This window comes from Phocoena sinus, chromosome 6 (assembly GCF_008692025.1).
Source record: "Phocoena sinus isolate mPhoSin1 chromosome 6, mPhoSin1.pri, whole genome shotgun sequence".
Taxonomy (NCBI): Eukaryota; Metazoa; Chordata; class Mammalia; order Artiodactyla; family Phocoenidae; genus Phocoena; species Phocoena sinus.
This window is the reverse complement of record NC_045768.1, coordinates 18225132-18244201: the sequence shown is the minus strand read 5'-3', so window position 1 is coordinate 18244201 and position 19070 is coordinate 18225132.

Below are 19070 nucleotides of genomic sequence, written 5' to 3'. Positions count from 1 at the left end.
AAATTATGTTTTAAAGTATCTTTTACTACAGTGTTTCCTAAGAAAGAGAAAATTTTGGACGTCGTTCCAAAAGGAGTGTCATGCTTTAATTTATTTTATATATGGAAGCAGGTAGAGCATTTGCAAAACATTCTGCCTTATTGTCCTAAGAAATAAGATCTAGATCTCAGCTGTTCCTTTTACCAAGGGTTATAGATTTGATCACAGGAAGGTGAGGTAATGAGGCCCAAGGAGGTGATGATTCAGCAGCTGAACCACAAACAGACCCTTAAAAACCCCTGAATTGGAGACCAGAGTGCTCACTTTCTTCTGTGGTGACAAGGGAGTGACCTGGGGTTTGGCTCATAAAACCCTCGTCCCTTGGGGCCTTGTGAAGAGCACAAGCAGCTTCTGTCTTTGGGTAGCTGAACCCTGGAAGGGGCAGGAAGAACAGTTCAGTCCTCAGGTGGTGGTTCCTCCCCTTAGGTACAAAGTACATTTTACTAATGCTTTGAAATGAAAAGAAAACCAAATCTTCAGCTCCTGAGGGAAATTCACCATGTTCAGTATCAGGGATGGTCACATCCTGGGTGTTGCCCCTGAAGTCTTCTTGGGATTCCACCCAGCCACCTGGCCTCGACTCCAGCCCTCATTTCCATCTGGCAACATCACTGGTCAAGCTGGCGTGTACCCCTAGTGATAATTTTAAAACCACATCTCAACCTACACCATCCATGTTGAGAGACTGAGTGACTACATCTCGCCCTGCTCCTTTTCCTTTTCCTTTTTTGTTTTCAACCCACATGGAAAATTCTCTTAAAAAGGGAAAAGTCATGGGCTTCTGACATCATTATGGAGAGTGCGTGGATCAGAGTATAGGGACTCTGATGCATTTGCTTACAGAATGTTGGGAGGAATGAGGGGCGTGTATGTGAATCACTCAACACAAGGTGAAAATATTGGTGGAAAAATCCAGCCACCTGATGACTCTGAAGTTTATTTAAACATAGTGTCCATGACCCATGTTTCCAGAGAACTTGAAACAGTGGTTTCCATTGACCACACAATCCGAATTCCAAAGAATCACATACTTAAGCGTTCCTTTATGGACTTGACACCAGAGGAGGAGGAGAGAGAAGGGACCAAAATAGTTCAGAGTGATATGTAAATAGCTTAGGCGTGTGTGTGTGTGTGTTTGCAGAAGCTTGTTGACCTCAAGGGGAATACAAAATATTTGGGGCCCGCCAAGGTATATGGTTTCCTTTTACATTACTCTTATCATATTGGGAAATCTTTCAGCCTCCCCTAGCATCCAAGACACAAAGAGCTTAAGACACAAGTTTGCCAACAAAAACTACCGTTTCCAATGTCACTCCTGTGGGGCCCAGCTCAACACCACTTGTCAAAGTAGCTTCCTGTACCCATTGCTCATCCAATGTCCTTTGTCTCTGTAATAAGCTTGGCTCGTAGTTTTAGAAGCTAACATTTTCTAACTGGGGGCTTTCTGTTGATGCTGGAGGGGGAAAGGGCAATACAACAAGGGTGGGTTTCCTAAGTGATTCTGAACTTTCAGTGTGTAATGGTCACAGAACCTGGGATTTTTCAGCTATTTTGTGCAACTTTGGAGTTTTACAGAAACCTCTCTTGGCCCTCCTCCAATTTTCTCTCTGTTTTGTTGGATGTGGTTGATCTGTTAGGACACATATTCCCAATTTCCTCTCCTCCCCTTTGTTTGACAAACATCCTCATACTATTTACCTTTTGTATTTACCCCTTATAGGCCATATTGGATTTGTGAGACCTTTGGTTTTCTGGGTTCAACTTCTTAGAACCCATTTCTTTTTTCAGTCAGACTTTATGCGGTCTTCTGTGTCTGGATTTTTAAGAGCAATTGAGGTGGGGAAGGTATAGTTGATCTCTCTGAAGAAAAAGTCATACTGTCCTGATCTACAGTCTCCATCCTACAGCTTTCCTCTGTTCTCTCCAAATTTTTCTAGAAAAGTTGATCTTTAACCTTGCTTTTACTATAACCTTGCTTTTACTCACTATAAACTAATTATATGTACACTTGATATCTTGATACCTTTAACCTTGATATCTTGAACCTTGCTTTTACTATAAAGTAAACTAATTAACTGTGAAATTTTATTCATTCATTCAATGAGCCCCTATTATGAGTTTAATTATTTTTTTCTCCTCTGGATGGTTCTTCTGCCGCGAACAATTTTCTCTCTCAAACCTGCTGCATTTAATAAATATAAATCATTTTCCCCCTGGAGATAGCCCATATTGCTACAATGAATCAACTTGAGTCTGGTCTAGAGTACTCAAATGTCACATTTGAGGTAGTCTTGGTGACCTGAAAATGAATGAATGCCATATCCCATAAGGCTTAGAACAATGAAAGTCATTGGTAACTCCAGTATAACCTCAATGATAGTTTTCCAGTATGTCCAGGGATAACCTCTTGCAACACTCACTTACTTGGTTTTATCACAAGAACGTTTTAAGTATCTAAATCCAAATTATGTCTAGTGAACACTTGTATCATTTTCAAGTCTAAATTTTTCACTCTGTGCTTTTTCATGGGTTCTCTAACTGTATATTCCACTGTTTACTGGGCAGCCCGAACTTGGATTCCCACAGGAGTTTCTAACTTGGCCTGCGTGCCTAAAACTGAGCTCATCGTCCTCTCCCTCTACTCCTATCCCAGTGGATGGTAGGACCATCCACAAATCACTTAACCAGAAACCAGGAAGTTATTCCTGACACACTTTTATCCTTTACACCTTAGCCCTACCATCCCCAGAACCCTAGAAAGGCTACCTCTTCAAACTTCCCTACATCTGGCACCTCCACTCCATCTTGCGGGTGTTAGGCCTTTTATACCATTTGTGCAATTACAGTAACCTCCTAACTGGCCTCTGTACTTATCATACCCCTTCTATTCTATTTGGTAACCACACTCGATAGCTTAAATCCTTCACTAAGAAGTTCTTCATTGTCCTCAAGAGACTTTCAAGTGATTCTTTTTGTTAGATACAAGCCCATCTCTCTCTTTGATAGCACTGCCTTCCATAAGCACTCTCTGCTATAAACATACTAAACCTCCTTTAATTTTTCGTATGAGTCGTGCTTTCTCGCTCAAAGATGTCCTTGCCTTTCTACATGCTTCTGCCTTTGCTTTGGGACCCTCTCCAGGGGCACAAATCCTGGTATCCCCTTAACACCTCTGTGCTGAATTCATCCATTATATGATTATTGAGTCTCTTCTCTATGTTAAGTGCTATGCTAGGCATTTGGGATCAAGAATAAAACACCATCCTTTTGCTTCAATTGTCAAGAGTATATAAGAGAAATAAGAGTATAAATAACTACAATGGATGGTAAGCTGGAAAGAAGAGGAGGGCATAAAGGAAACAGTTGTGGTCGACAACAACAACAACAAAAAATTGGCTTTGTAATAAAGCCAGGCGGCACAGTGACAAAAACTGGGTATCAGAGGTTTTACAAGTTCGAATACAGGTTGCTCTTACATGCCCAAGATGAGTGCATGTTTACTACAGTAACAGTTTGGAACCTTGCTCTGTGATCACAGTGTAAGCATTTGTGGGGTTTTTTGTTGTTGTTTTTTTTTTTTCATTTTGAGGAAAATAGTTTTATTCTAATGTATTTTCCATCTGGTCATCAAATATTTTTTCCGTGCTCTCTTTTTTTAATTAATTTTTATTGGAGTATAGTTGCTTTACAATGTCATATTAGTTTCTGTCGTACAGCAAAGTGAATCAGCCATATGTATACATATATCCCCTCTTTTTTGGATTTCCTTCCCATTTAGGTCACCACAGAGCACTGAGCAGAGTTCCCTGAGCTGTACAGTAGGTTCTCATTAGTTATCTATTTTAAGCATTTGTAGCAAGGACTGTTGTTAAGGGTTTTTTTGACAGTTACAAAAATAGGAAATCTTCTGTTTAGACCAGAACTTGAAGTTCATCTATCTTATCCCCCCAACAAATGCTTTAATCTCCTCAATAAAAGTCTCTACATGTGGTCTTTCAGTCTCTGCTTGGATATTTCCTATTGAGAGAATCCCACCCCAACTTTGAAGAGACAAAGAGTATTGTGTTTAGAACTCAGTGATAAGTGTTCAAACCCTGCTTCAGTCATGCATTGATCATAAGAATGCAGCTACTTCAATTTCCCTCTCTGTTCATCTCTGTATTAGAATGAACTGTAGATTACAGGGCTAGTTATTGAAAAATGAGAGAGAAAGTAATGTGAAAATTCTCAGCACTGCAACTAACACATAGTAGATGCACAATAAACAGTAGTCCCTAGTACTGTGTGATGCTCTCTCCTTTATAAAATACCTCTTAGGACTTCACTCTTGCGTCGCGATTCTGCTTTTATATGTGGCTAGTAGCTATAAACTTTGCCATCTTGCTTATTAAATCTAACTAACACCCCCCTAGAGATGCATAACCAAGTAATTTTGGCATGCAAAGTAAAATACAGCAAATGTTATTGCTAGGATTATTCAGCCGCCAGGATGTCTTATAGCGGTACTCAGATGATGGGTTACATAGGAAACTCTGGGGTAAATAAAATGAGTTTTTGCAAACTTGTAAATGGTTCATTTAACCTTATTCTTCAGGGAGGGAGAAGAAAGGCTTCACCTACCTCCTCCTTGAAAGAATGAGTGTTAAAATTTTGCGTTCAGCAGCTCAGGAAATTTTTTTTTTGTCTTTTTTTTCTATTTCACTTTTTTATAAAAAAAGATCTCTTCTTAGCCTCTGGACACATTCATGGAGATCAGAGAAAATAAAAATATTAAAGTATTTTTATTGTCTTTTACAAATCTTACCCCTGCTAGAATGTTAGCTTTGTAAGACAAGAACTGTATGTATATTCTTCAATGTACTAACACTGGCAAACTGAACAGAACTTGGCCCAGAGTAGTTAAAATAATTCTTTTTAAATATGCTGATATTCTTATGTCAGGTAAGTTCCTTAGCAAAACAGTCTTCATTCTAATGTCTTACATGGAATGGGCGACTGAAATGGGAGAAAAGGGACAAGTGTTCAGACACTTACGTATGAGGCTTTCAGCATCTTGTAGAAAAAGACAAAAAGATTTAAGGAGCAAAGTAAAGATTGGATGTCCAAATAGAAACTCATAGTTAACCTATAAAGTAGTTTTCAGCCTTTTAACATGACAATGTAGATAGATTTGCTGGCATGCAATAATGCTAAAAATACAGTTTTGGTTGAAGAAGGGTATATGCATAATGACATACCACATTTTTGTGGTATTTCTTTCCCTTTCGATTATTCTATGTGTTAACTTTATATTTTTTATAAAATCTTTTTACATGATTTTGATTAGAGAAGACTTTTCCATCAGGAGAAGAATTTCCTATCTTTTTAATTTGTGACAAATGTAGTTTTTGCAGTTGACGTTGTCCTGCACCAATTTCCTCCAGAAGGTTTTATTGACATATACCTTGCTTGACTACCCCAGTTGGGCAAGGTCATCTCAAAAACTTCTGAATGTTTAGCTATTAGTAATCAGTTGTATTGGATGTATTTAGTATATATTGTTCTCTTTGGAAAACTCAGTTTGAACTCATGTTGGGGAAAGGCCTTAAATTTCTCCGTCTAAAAAAATTTCTCTAATTCTTGCTGTCTCCCCACCCCAAACCACCCCCAGTCTTTAGAATGATGTTAGCATAAAATCCATATTGCTTCTTAAAAAAAAAAAAAAAAAGGAAATTAGCTATTCTTTGGCAGAAAAAAATAATTTACTATAAGAAGTATCTTAAATATGTGTTTTGATTATCAGAAGATAAAGAAAAATAAATTTAGACAATATTTTTTCAGTGTCAGAAATAAAATGTGCCCTTTATTGTTTTTGGTTTTTTTACTTTTTTATGGTTTACTTACAATATTAGTTTCAGGTGTACAACATACTGATTTGATATTTTTATAGATTATACCCAACATAAAGTTATTATAAAATACTGGCTATATTCCCCGTGCTGTACATTACATCATTGTATATTATTTGTTTTATACATAGTAGTTTGTATCTCTTAATCCCATTTATTGTTAATGATACCTATTAAAAAAATCTATTCAACGTTGAATGTGGGGTTTGGGGCCATACAGGGACAAATATGTCATCACCGTTGTTTTTGATATACTCTTAGACTCCCTCTCCTCCCTGGAAACCACCATTCTACTCTATGTTTCTATGAGTTTGCCTATTGTAGGTACTTCACATAAGTCAAGTCATGCAACATTTGTCCTTCTGTGACTAGCCTATATCATTTACCATATTGTCTCCAGGTCCATTCGTGATGTTGCATGTGGCAGGATTTTCTTAGCACTGAATAAATTACATTGTACATATAAGCCACATTTTCTTTATCCGTCTGTCAGTGGACATGTATTGAGTATTTTGAATAATGCTGCAATGACTATGGGAGTGCAGCTAACTCTTTGCGATCCTGATTTCAACTCTTTTGGGCATATACCCATAAGTGAGATGACTAGATCATATGGTAATTCTATTTTTAATATTTTGAGGAATTGTCTTACTGTTTTGCATAGAAGCAACACCATTGTACATTCCCACCAACCAGCGGCGTACCAGGGTTCCAATTTCTCCGTATCCTTGCCAACAGTTATCTTTTTTTGTTTTTGTTTTGATAATATCTGTCTTAACACAAGTGAAGTGATATTTCCTTGTGGTTTTGATTTGCATTTTCCTGATGATTAGTGATATTGAGCATCTTTTCGTAAATCACTTATTGGTGATTTGTATGTCTTCTTTAGAGGAATGTCTATTCAAGTCCTTTGCCCATTTTTAAAATTGTTTCTTTTTCTATTGAGTTGTTAGAATTTGTTATATATTTTGAATATTAACCCCTGATTAGATATATGATTTGCAAATATTTCCTCCCTTTTCATAGATTGCATTTTTACTATGTTGATTGTTTCCTTACTGTGCAGAAGTTTTTTGGTTGTTACAGTCTCATGTCTATTTTTGCTTTTGTTGCTTGTGCTTTTGGTATCATCTCCAAGAAATCATTACCTAGACCGATGTCATGAATTTTCCCCCATGTTTTCTTCTAGGATACTCACGCTTTTAAAGTCAATAAGTGTTAACTGAGTCATTTGATCCCAGATCTGTACTTGATGGGTCATTGATGAGAGGTGTGACAGTTAAAGCCTGTGGGCCTCTATTTGTGCACCTAGGAAATGGGAGTTGCTATCTGACACACACTTCTCAAGGTTGTTGACAGGATTTAATGAGATGCTGTCTGTAGAACTGCTCTGTAAGCTGTGAAATGTTAACACAGCAGTGAGATAAGTTTTTGTTGAAAGAAACACAGCTTGGCTTGAGGATGCTGTTAATTGCTGTTAATGGGGATTAACATTTGTGACAGTTTTTGATGGCAAATTAAATCAGTCACCAGCCTCAAGAAGCCCCTGGCCCCCAGCCCATCACTCCACTCGATTTTCATTGCCACACTTTTCACTACGTATTTGATGTTTCTTGTATATTCTTTCGTTATGTCTGTTTCCCCGTATTATAATGGGGCTGCCACATGAGTGGTGACCCTGTCGATCATACTCAGTGATCTGTTCTCAGTGCCTGAAATAGTCATGGTCACAGAGTGGGCACCTCATGTGTGATTATGGAATCAACAAACAGATGCATGAATAAACAGACTTGAATGTTCTGGAGCCTAAGAATATTTGAACAAAAGAAAAGGTACTTATTTCTATTTTCCGGATCAAACTCAGAGAGGTTGAAAATAGTTAGAAAATGACTCTAAATCCCATGTCTTCTTTTCTCAGCGTATTGTAAGTAGTTGTCTTGTGTGGTGTATCAGTCTGTTAAGGCTGCCATAACAAAGTGCCACAGACTAAGTAGCTTCCAAAAGAGAAATTTATTTTCTCAGAGCGCTAGAGGTTAGAAGTCCACAATCAAGGTGTTGATGGGTTAAATTTTTTTTCCTGAGAACCCTCTGTGATTTGTAGATGGTTATCTTCTCCCTTTGTCTTCACATGGTCTTCTCTCTGTAACTGTATCCAAATTTCCTCTTCTTATAAGAAAACCAATCATACTCCTGTAGGGCTCACCCTAATGGCTTTTATTTTAAAACTTAAGTACCTCTTTAAAAACCTTATATCAAATGCAGTCACATCCTGAGATATTGGGAATTAAGGCTTTAGTATATGAATTGGAGGCAGGAGGACATGATTCAGTCCATAACAGGGGGTGATTTGAAATGCCTGTCTAGTCCTGTTACACCTTACATGCTAATGTCTAATTATTTTGAAAGACTTTCTGTAAACATTATCACCCAGGATTCTCATACCTACAATCTGAAGTGTCCTGGGAAGATCTCTTTTTGAAAATGAAGACAAGGCAACTCTTTTCTTCTTTTTGAAAAAACATACTGATCACCTACTTTATGCTAGTCACTGTCTTAGTTAAGGGTCCAGGAGAATAAATAAGACAAGCAGAGTACTTACTTTCAAGGAGTATCCAGTCTAGTAGAGGAAGAGGACGAGTCAACAGAGAAGAACGACGCAGGGTATTCTCTGCTGTGACAGAAAGAAACATGGTACTCTGTTGGAGCACAGAAGGGCAGCTAATGGACTTATGGTGAGGTAAGCCTTCCAAAAGGGAGTAATTCCTACAGAGACTTGAAAGGCAAGGTAGACAGGCAGGGGTAGAGAGGGGTAAGTATAGAGGATTTAATGGTGGTCACCCCAAAAGATACGTCTGCTGGAACCTCAGAATTTGACCTTATTTGGAATAAGAGTCTTTGCAGATATATTTAAGGTGAGCATCTTGAAATGAGATTATCCTGGACTGGGGTGGGCCCTAAATCCAATGACAAGTGTCCTTCTAAGAGACAGAATAGGGGAAGACAGCAACAACAGAGAGAGAGGCCATATGAAGTCAGTGCAGAGAAATTGGAGTGTTTGTCTACAAGCCAAACAACGCCAAGGATTGCTAGCAGTCACCAGAAGTTCTTGTGGTGCATGAGCTTCTGGTGAGGCATGAAAGGATCCTCCCTTAGAGCCTCCTGCCAGTACCTTGATTTTAGACTTCTGGAGTCCTCACCTATGAGAGAATAAGTCTCTGTTGTAAGCGATACAATTTTTTTGGTGATTTGTTACAGCAACCCTAGGAAACTAATACAATAAGTATTCTAGACGGGAAATAGCATTGCAAAGTTTTAATGGCGAGAATCTTGGCATGAACTACAGGTAGTCTAGGCTGACCAAACACAGTGTGGATCAGTGGTGATAAGGGAACACCTGCAAAATAAGTTGGGACCTGACCTTGATGGGAAAGTCACTGGAATAAGTCACTTTCACATTTTGAGATCTGAATTCCCTTTTCAATAAAATGAGATGGTTGGGCTCAATATCTTTAAGAACTCCTTAAAATAATAGCACTTCTACAAAGTCAAATAAATAAAATTGATTTGGTATGGTAGTGAGAACATACCAGAAAGTCCAACATACGTTAAAATGTAAATTCTTACTAAGAAAACAAACAATATCTGAGGCCTCTTTCGTTTCCTTCTTTGTCCTTCCATCTAGTTCTACTTCTGCCCAGGTCTTTATTAAACCAGAAGATGGGATCTTCTGGAATCTAAGAAGATGAAGAGTGAAAGCCTACATGTGAACAGGCCATGCTGGGGTCGATTTTATTTTTCAGTGGCTCTTGGGAGCCGTCTCAGTTTCCTTCTCCATTCATAGTCCCTTGCTTGATTCCCAAAGCCATGGGGGGAGGCATAAAGCATCATCACTGGCTTGAAGGATCTCAGAGTCCAATGGGGCAGACAAGCAGGGAACAGATAATTATAACCAAAAGGGTGTAAACATGGCACTGAGGAGCAATAGAGAAGGGGCAGGAGAAATGCAGAAAAAACTTCTCAGTGGAGGTGACCTGTGAAGATAGAAACCGTGGGAGCAAAGACACAGAAGCTCGAAGCAGCATCCGTGAATTATAGCAAACATTCGAGGCAAGGAGACACAGTCACAGGTAGCCAAGTGGTGAGACAGAGAAGGGGGATGGATTCTCATGACTTTGCTGGCCATTTGAGACTTTCTGATAGCTTCCACTGTCTTGTCCGGTTCTAGGATTTCTGTGAGACACCTAAATCTGTTGCCCTCATTAGTCCCGCCCATCCTCCTATCTTTGTTCATGTAGAACTCACTATACAACCACAGACTCTCCTTACTCAATTCCCAGGTCAGTGTTCCTACACCATTAATGAGGACACTCTTGTTCCAGAGACAGAGAGCCAACTTGAATTAGTTTATGCAAAAGGAAGGAGGTGTTTATTTGTTTGTTTGTTTTTTGTGTGATGTAACTGAGAAGGACAGGAGTTAAACTGGAAAAGCTAGAATGGTTTCTCCATGAAGACACTAGCAGCTTTAGTGATCAAATTTTCCCAAGAAAAGAAAGGGGGAGATTTTTCCTTCTGGTTTCAGTTGGGAAACAAAAATCACAGTCTAGAACACTTACTGGCTCAGTGTCAGCCAGTCATTGTGTTGAGCGGTGTTTCCTCTAGAGTACACGTCATTCAGGGGACGGAAGGTGGGAGCTGGGGAAAAGGAGGAATGGCTGGGTGGCTGCTTAGAGTAGGAGTGGAAGGCATGGGGTAGGACAGCATAGACATGGACCCTGGGATGGTTTGTCGTGAGCTGTGAGGCCATCCTAATTCGTGTCACTGCTCCATCCCTTCCTTCTAATATGCACCTTTTAATACAGTGGGTCCTCATGCAGAGCCTCTTGCTGAGTCCCACAGACCTTCCTGAAACGCAGTTCTAACGAGCATGGAAGGCTGACTTTGTAATCACAGTGAATTGCGAGAAGACAGCCAGAACTGTGGGTGAGGAAGCAGGAGGAGGCATTCGCTGGAGGCAGGTAGGGACAAGGGAAGAGAGGAAGAAAGCTCCACAAAAACAGACCCATCAGGTCCCCTTAATGGAAAAGGAGATAGCTCAGCACCCCTCAGGGATGTGCTGAGAGCATCCCTGTGGGACCAGAAGACCTCTAATGTCTCTCCAAGGTAGAACAATCAGCGAGGCTGGGTTTGTGGCTTCAAGAAGCAACACCTGGGCAATCTCTCACCAGCATGTAGGATCACTCGTGGCTCTGATGGTGCCCCCACCCCCTGACACCTACATGACAGGTAATAAAAGTCAGGGATGCCTTCTCCGGAGGGCAACACAAGGTCGTACCGACCCATGCCTGAGTTCAGACCAGGTTTTTGGAGTCAGGTGGGCGTGTGTAGATATTTTTAAGCTACAAGACTCAGTGACACTAAAAGAGCCAAACAGCTGAACCTTTCTTCCAGTTTTCTGAAGACACACGTCAGTGTGCAGGTTTGAGTGAGGAGTTATGTTCCCTTGGTCCTCAGCCTGGGCCCCTCTATGGCTCTGCCAGAGGTGGGGATTCGTGGGAGGACACAGCTCATTGTGGCAAACCTCAGCTCCCTGGCATGTCTGGCTCTGGCAACCACCAAAGGTTAAATAATTTTAATAAAGTCTTAATGAACAGCTCAAAGCCTCAGAGTTATTCCTAGGTCAGTGGAGTTTAGGCAGAATTCTGGATCAGTCCATTTTGTTAGAGCCATTTACCGTCATGGTTCATGTCAACCACTTACCCACAAAACATTGGCAGGGCATTAAAATTCATATTATAGTAAGGATAAGAGTGTTCATCATGTGCCAGGAACTGTGCTAAGCACTTTGCAGACATGATCTCATTGAGTCCGCAAACAGTGCTGGGAGAGTGCTCTTACGGTTATCCCTATCTTACAGATGAGCAGACTGAGGCTTAGCAAAGTAACTTCCCCACAGGGACTAGAGAGTAAATGGCAGTGAGTGGACTCAAAGCCAAGTCTCTCATACCAACTGCAAGCCCGTGTGTTTTTGTATGTTGCTAATTTTTGCTATGTAGTATGTAGTCCTTACCCACGGATCAGGCCCGTGTTACTTATGGGACACAGAGATAAATAAAATCATATTTCTGTCCTCAAATTGCTCACAGTCTAATAGAATAAATAAGTAAAACCATTATAATATAGTAGCATATTTAAAAATGTGCTAAGGCAAACCTGGAGAAGCTGTAAAAATACTGAGGGAAGGCGATGAACCCAATCTAGGGCATCAGGGGTTTCCCGGCAGGGATGATTCTGAGCCGGGTTTTGTAGGACGAGTAAGACTTGGTCGTTTGGACAAAGCAGGAATGGAGTGATCAAGTCATAAGGAATCAAGGATTTGGTGTATTTAGGGAGCTTCCAAGTAGTGCAGTAAAGCTTGAATTTACATTAAGCAACAGGGAGCCAGTGAAGGAGTTTATCTGGGGAGAACTCAGAGCTGCATATGTAGAAGCTCACACTGGCAGCACCTTGGGCCACTGGCAGCAGCAAGCTCAGAGCTGGGACTCCGGTTAAAGTTGGGCAGCCACGCGTACTGTGTCTCTTTTGGCATCAGTGGGCATGCTGCCTGTGTGAAAACTGACACGCGTGGCCAGTGCCTGGCTCACAATGCACCTGTTTTCCGTCTGCTCATTTGCATCTTAGAGGGTCCGACTAGTCTCCTGTAGGTCCCTGCAAAGTTATTCAGGCACAGAAATTGAAAAAAATATCCTAAAGTTTGTTTTTTTGTGGTTGCAGCTGATTGAAACCACATTTGTCAGAGTGTAAGGAGGAAAATACCCCGGTATTTGAAGGCAGCGTGTCAGAAGAGGTGAACGATTAGGTGTCTTCATCTGTACTACGATATCCTGTGCTGACCCAGAAACTGGCCTGCTGGAATTCTTCCTGAGGCTGGGAATATAAGGAAAGATCCTTGAGTCATGGGAAGTCTCCCCGTAAAGCACCAGCACCTCTGGCGGGACAGTTAAGCTGCTTGTATCTTCCCATGAGCCCACATCTTTCTTCTCCCACAACTCCTATGAGTGTGGCAAAGGTTCACATCCTGCTTTGCCTCCAATAGGGGAAGAAATAAAGTGGAGGGAAAGGAGCTGGTGTGATTGATTTATGAGAAAAGAATGGTTAAAGGAACTATGTAGTGCATAGTTGGATAAAGAGTTAAGGAAAACAACAGGAACGTTTGCACCTTTGGAGAGCAGCTCTTGGGAGATGTCAGGGGAAAGTGGTACAGGTGATGGGAGACAGAATTCAAAGAAAAAAGGGAGAGAGAGAAACGAACAGGTAGTGCCTTTCTGCAGATGAGAGAGTGTATGGACATTGATTAGTTTAGTATTCACAGTCATATTGTGAGATATTATTAGTCTCCTTTATGGAAAAGCAACTTCCACTCAGAAGGGTTAAATTATTAGTCCCCGAAGTAACACAACTAGTAAACAATGCAGGTGAGTTTTTGAACTCAGGTGTGTTAGACTCCCAACCTCTTGTTCATGAACTTACCACATAAGCAGGGAATCTGTATTCTTTTTAATTAAAGTATAGTTGATTTACAATATTGTGTTAGTTTCAGGTGTAGAGCAAAGTGATTCATTTAAATATATATGTATATATCCATATTATTCTTTCGATTATTTTCCTTTAAAGTTTATTACAAGATACTGAGTATAGTTCCCTGTTCTATACAGTAAATCCTTGTTGTTTATTTTATATATGGTAGTCTGCATTTGTTAATCCCTTGCTTCCCAATTTATCCCTCCCCCACCTTCCCCTTTGGTAACTATAAGTTTATTTTCTATGTCTATGAATCTGTTTCTGGTTTTAAAATAACTTCATTTGTGCTATTTTTTAGATTCCCCGTATAAGTGATATCATATAATATGTCTTTCTCTTTCTGACTTATTTCACTAAGTATGATAATCACTAAGTATGATATCATATAATATGTCTTTCTCTTTCTGCCTTACTTCACTAAGTATGATAATCTCTGGGTCCATCCATGTTGCTGCAAATGGCACCATTTCATTCCTTCTTATGGCTGAGTAATATTCCATTGTATACATGTACCACTTTTTCTTTATCCATTCATCTCTTGATGGATACTTAGTTGCTTCCATGTCTTGGCCACTGTAAATAGTGCCACTGTGAATATTGGGGTGCCTGTATCTTTTAGAAGTAGAGCTTTCATCTTTTCCGGATATATACCCAGAAGGTGGGATTGTTGGATCATATGGTAACTCTACTTTTAGTTGTTTAAGGAACCTTCATACAGTTTTCCATACTGGCTGCACCTATTTACATTCCCACCAACAGTGTAGGAGAGTTCCCTTTTCTCCATACCCTCTCCAGGATTTATTATATATACACTTTTTGCTGATGGCCATTCTAATTGGTGTGAGGTGATACCTCATTTTAGTTTGATTTGCATTTCTCTAATAATTAGCGATGTTGAGAATCTTTTAATGTGCCTGTTGGCCATCTGTATGTCTTCTTTGGAGAATTGGCTATTTTAGGTCTCCTGCCCAGTTTTTGATCGGGTTGTTTGTTTTTTTGTTATTGAGTGTATGAGCTGTTTGTATATTTTGGAAATTAAACGCTTGTCAGTTGCATCATTTGCAAATATTTTCTCTCAGTCTGCAGGTTGTCTTTTCATTTTGTTTATGGTTTGCTTTGCTGTGCGAAAGCTTTTAAGTTTAATTAGGTCACATTTGTTTGTTTTTTCTTCCTCTATTCTAGGAGATGGATCCAAAAAAATATTGCTGTGATTTATGTCAGAGTATCCTGCTTATGTTCTCTTCTTGGAGTTGTATGGTGCTGTGTCTTATATTAAGTCTTTAAGCCCTTTGAGTTTATCTTTGTGTATGATGTGAGCGAGTGTTCTAACTTCATTGATTTACATGCTGCTGTCCAGCTTTCCTGGTACCACTTGCTGAAGAGACTGTCTTTTCTCCATCGTATATTCTTGCCTCCTTTGTCATAGATTAATTGACCATAGGTGTATGAGTTTATTTCTGGGCTCTCTATTCTGTTCCATTGATCCATATGTTTGTTTTTGCACCAATACCATGCTGTTTTGATTACTGTAGCTTCGTAATATTGTCTGAGTCTGGAAGGGTCATGCCTCCTACTTGGGATTGCTCTGGCAATTCTGGGTCTGTTGTGGTCCCATATAAATTTTATAATTACTTGTCCTAGTTCTGTGAAAAATGCCATGGGTAATTTGATAAGGATTACATTGAATCTGTGGATTGCTTTGGGTAGTATGGCCATTTTAGCTACATTAATTCTCCCCATCCAAAAGCATGGGATATCTTTCCATTTCCTTGCATCATCTTTGATTTCCTTTATCAGTGTTTTTTAGTTCTCAGAGTATAAGTCTTTCACCTCCTTGGATAGGTTTATTCCTAGGTATTTTTTTCTTTTGATGCAGTTTTTTTTTTTTTTTATGCGTTACGCGGGCCTCTCACCGCTGTGGCCTCTCCCGTTGCGGAGCACAGGCTCCGGACGCGCAGGCTCAGCGGCCATGGCTCACGGGCCCAGCCGCTCCGCGGCATGTGGGATCCTCCCGGACCGGGGCACGAACCCGCGTCCCCTGCATCGGCAGGCGGACTCTCAACCACTGCGCCACCAGGGAAGCCCTTGATGCAGTTTTAAATGGAGTTGCTTTTTTAAATTTCTCTTTCTGATTATTTCACTGTTACTGTAAAGAAATGCAACTGATTTCTATATATTAATCTTGTATCCTGCTACCTTGCTGAATTCATTTATCAGTTCTAATAGTTTTTGTATGGAGTCTTTAGGATTTTCTATGTAGAATATCATGTCATCTGCATATGAGAATTTTACCTCTTCCCTTCTGATTTGGATACCTTTTATTTCTTTTTCTTGTCTAATTGCTGTGGCTAGGACTGCCAATACCATGTTGAATAGAAGAGGTGAGAGTAGTCATCCTTGTTCTAGAATTTAGCAGGAAGGCTTTCAGATTTTCACCATTTCATATTATGTTGGCTGTGAGTTTGCCATAAATGGTTTTTGTTATGTTGAGATACGTTCTCTTGATACCCACTTTAGCAAGAGTTTTTATCATGAATGGATGTTGAGTTTCATTAGATGCTTTTCCTGCATCTATTGAGATGATCATGTGGTATTTGTCTTTTCTTTTGTTGATGTGATATATCACATTGATTGATTTGCATATGTTGAACCATCCTTGTGACCCTGGAATGAATCCAGCCTGATCATGGTGTATGATCCTTTTTATGTGTTGTTGGATTTGGTTTGCTAATATTATTTACTGAGTATTATTAGCCTCCTTTACCGAGGATAAACTGACACTCAGCGGTAATAAATTATTAGTCCCCAAAATAATGAAACTAGTAAGTGGCACAGGTGAGTTTTTGAGCTCAAGTCTGTTAGACTTCCAACGTCTTGTTCTTGAACTTACCACATAAGCAGGGAATCTGTAGTTTTGAGGTTGACTGATGAGATGTAGACCTGATAATTTGATCAAGTCTGATTTTAATACTTCAGTGCAGTTCTGTATGTAAAACTAGGATTTTAGTCTTTGCTGTATAGTTCAACCAAATAAAATAAAAATATCATTGAGGAATCAAGTCAAGAGGGAAATCGAGTCATCCTTCTCAAAGATTCTAATGCAAAACAATGAAAAACAGCCTAGAAATGATCATCTCATCTTTTGGAAGAAGAAGTGTGATACAGGGGTTTAAAAGATTGGCCTGAGGGCTTCCCTGGTGGCGCAGTGGTTGAGAGTCCGTCTGCCGATGCAGGGACATTGGGTTTGTGCACTGGTCCCGGAAGATCCCACATGCCGCGGAGCGGCTGGGCCCGTGAACCATGGCCGCTGAGCCTGCGCGTCCGGAGCCTGTGCTCCACAATGGGAGAGGCTGCAACAGTGAGAGGCCCGCGTACCGCAAAAAAAAAAAAAAAAAAAAAAAAATTGGCCTGAGTTTAAATTATATATCTACCCATCTTCAAGCTGGATGATCTTGATCATGTTGTATGTTTTTTTCTCTCTCAGCTTAAATTATTTCATCTGTAGAATGGAGATGGCCTTTCCTACCTCACAAATTAGTCACTAGAATTAAATGGGACAGTTTTGTAAAAAAAGAAATAACTAATACAGGGCTTGGCAAACAGCAGGTACTCAGTAAATGCCTAGTGGCTTTAAATTGTTGTCAACAGCATGAAATGATGATGATATTGTTGCTATTATTGCTATCGCTGTTTCCACGGCTACTATTATTGTTGCTGCTTCTAAAGTCTTCTGCCTCTAATAAAGAAATTCCCTTGATTACTTCTGATGGAAATCGAATGTCTAGTTCTTTCTTTGATTCTCCCCCCCCCCCCAACACACACACCCCTTTGGCTTTTTTCCACTGAAACAGAAGGAGACGTCAGAGAAGAAATACACACACAGGCACACAAATGCTTAACAGCCAAAATGGTGGAATGCATCTGCCAAAAATCTACAACTTTATGCCAGGGGCAAGCATGTGACTTTATTTTCCCCACTAGGATGGACTTGTGCTGTCACAGCAAAAATTGATCTTCTGTTTGTGGGAAATTATACACAGTTCCCTCTTGTCTGTGCTGGGGAAAATTCAAGTCCAAATCTTTGCTCACAGATTCTGGCAAGTGGCTTCTGCTTTATATCTGTTGTGTTTTTTTCCCCACAAATATTTATTGAGCACTTATTATGTGCCAGGCTCAGGGCTAGTCATGAGGAATATAACACTGAGCAAAAGCCTACTTGCCCCCTGCCTTTGTGAAGCTTTTAGTCTGGGGTGTGGGGAGGAGGGGAAGATAAGTATGAATCAGATACTCCTAAAAACGTGATTGCAGCTAAGATGAGAAAGATAAGACTTGAATAGATGAAGAGAGAGGGGAAATGTCTCGGTCGTCGTTATAAGAAATGCTATAAACCTCAGAGAATAAAAGATTGACAAATTGAAGAGACGTGATCTGAGTTAGAAAGGGTCTGGGGCTTTGATGTCTGACCTGGGGTACAGTCCCAACATTGCTGCTTATGGTTTAACTGAGTCCCTCTGAACTTCAGGTTTCTGATCTGTTAAATGGAAATAATCCTTGTAAGGCTTAAAATAAATAATGCATAGGAGTCTGTTCTCTGTCTTCGCAGCTCTCCATGCCTCTGCGCCCTCGTTAACTCCTATACACATGTAAGGTTTAATTTTAAACATCTTTTGCTCAAGAACATCTTCTTTGACCCTCCTAGTCTAGGCTAGATCCCTCAATCATATACCACAATAGCACCATGGCCTTGCTCTCTCTGCACTTACTACGCTGATCATAAAATATATTTTCGTGTATATAACGGTCTAATGTCTGTCTCCCCCGCTTAACCTTTGATGATGGGGACCGTGCATCCCCAGGTCTAGGCACACGGCTAAGCCACAGTAAATTTCAGTTTGTTTGGAATAAAGTTGAACAGTTGAATGTGCTGGGGAACACAAGCCTGGCAGAGAGCAAGCCTTTAGTAAGAGGAGTTGTGATTGTTGTTACATTGTTTGATGTCAGTGGTACACAATAACTGTGCATAATGGAAATCACTGTCAATAGTAATAAAGGTTAACCATGACTTAGGTTTATCACTGTGACTCCCCTGTTATCTTACAGTTCAAGAGTTTGCCTTCATCACCTTCTCGGAGACAAACCTTACCTGAACTTCTTCCACTTTAACTGTGTTATCCTGTCTATCCTCACTTCCCGACCATACTCCACTTAGTAGATGCTGAGGCCCCTGAAGGCAGAGTCACCCTATTTGTTCTAATATGTGAAGTCCCTGGCTCAGTAAACTTGTGAGATGGAGTCTGAGTGACCCCAAATCACCACTGATTATAAATTCTTAAAACCTTGCACTGGCCTAGCACTTACAGCTTCCAAAATACCCATACTCATCTTTTTACTTAATCCTCACATTACGCCCATTTGTTTGATAAGAGAACTGAGATTCATTGATGAAAGTGGAGTCCCCATATCCAAGTCCCCCTGCAAATGATTTAAATTGGGAATCTCAAACCAAATGCCCTCTAGGTGGCTGAATGGAATACAGTATGCTGGGCGGTGGTGCTGGATGGTGGA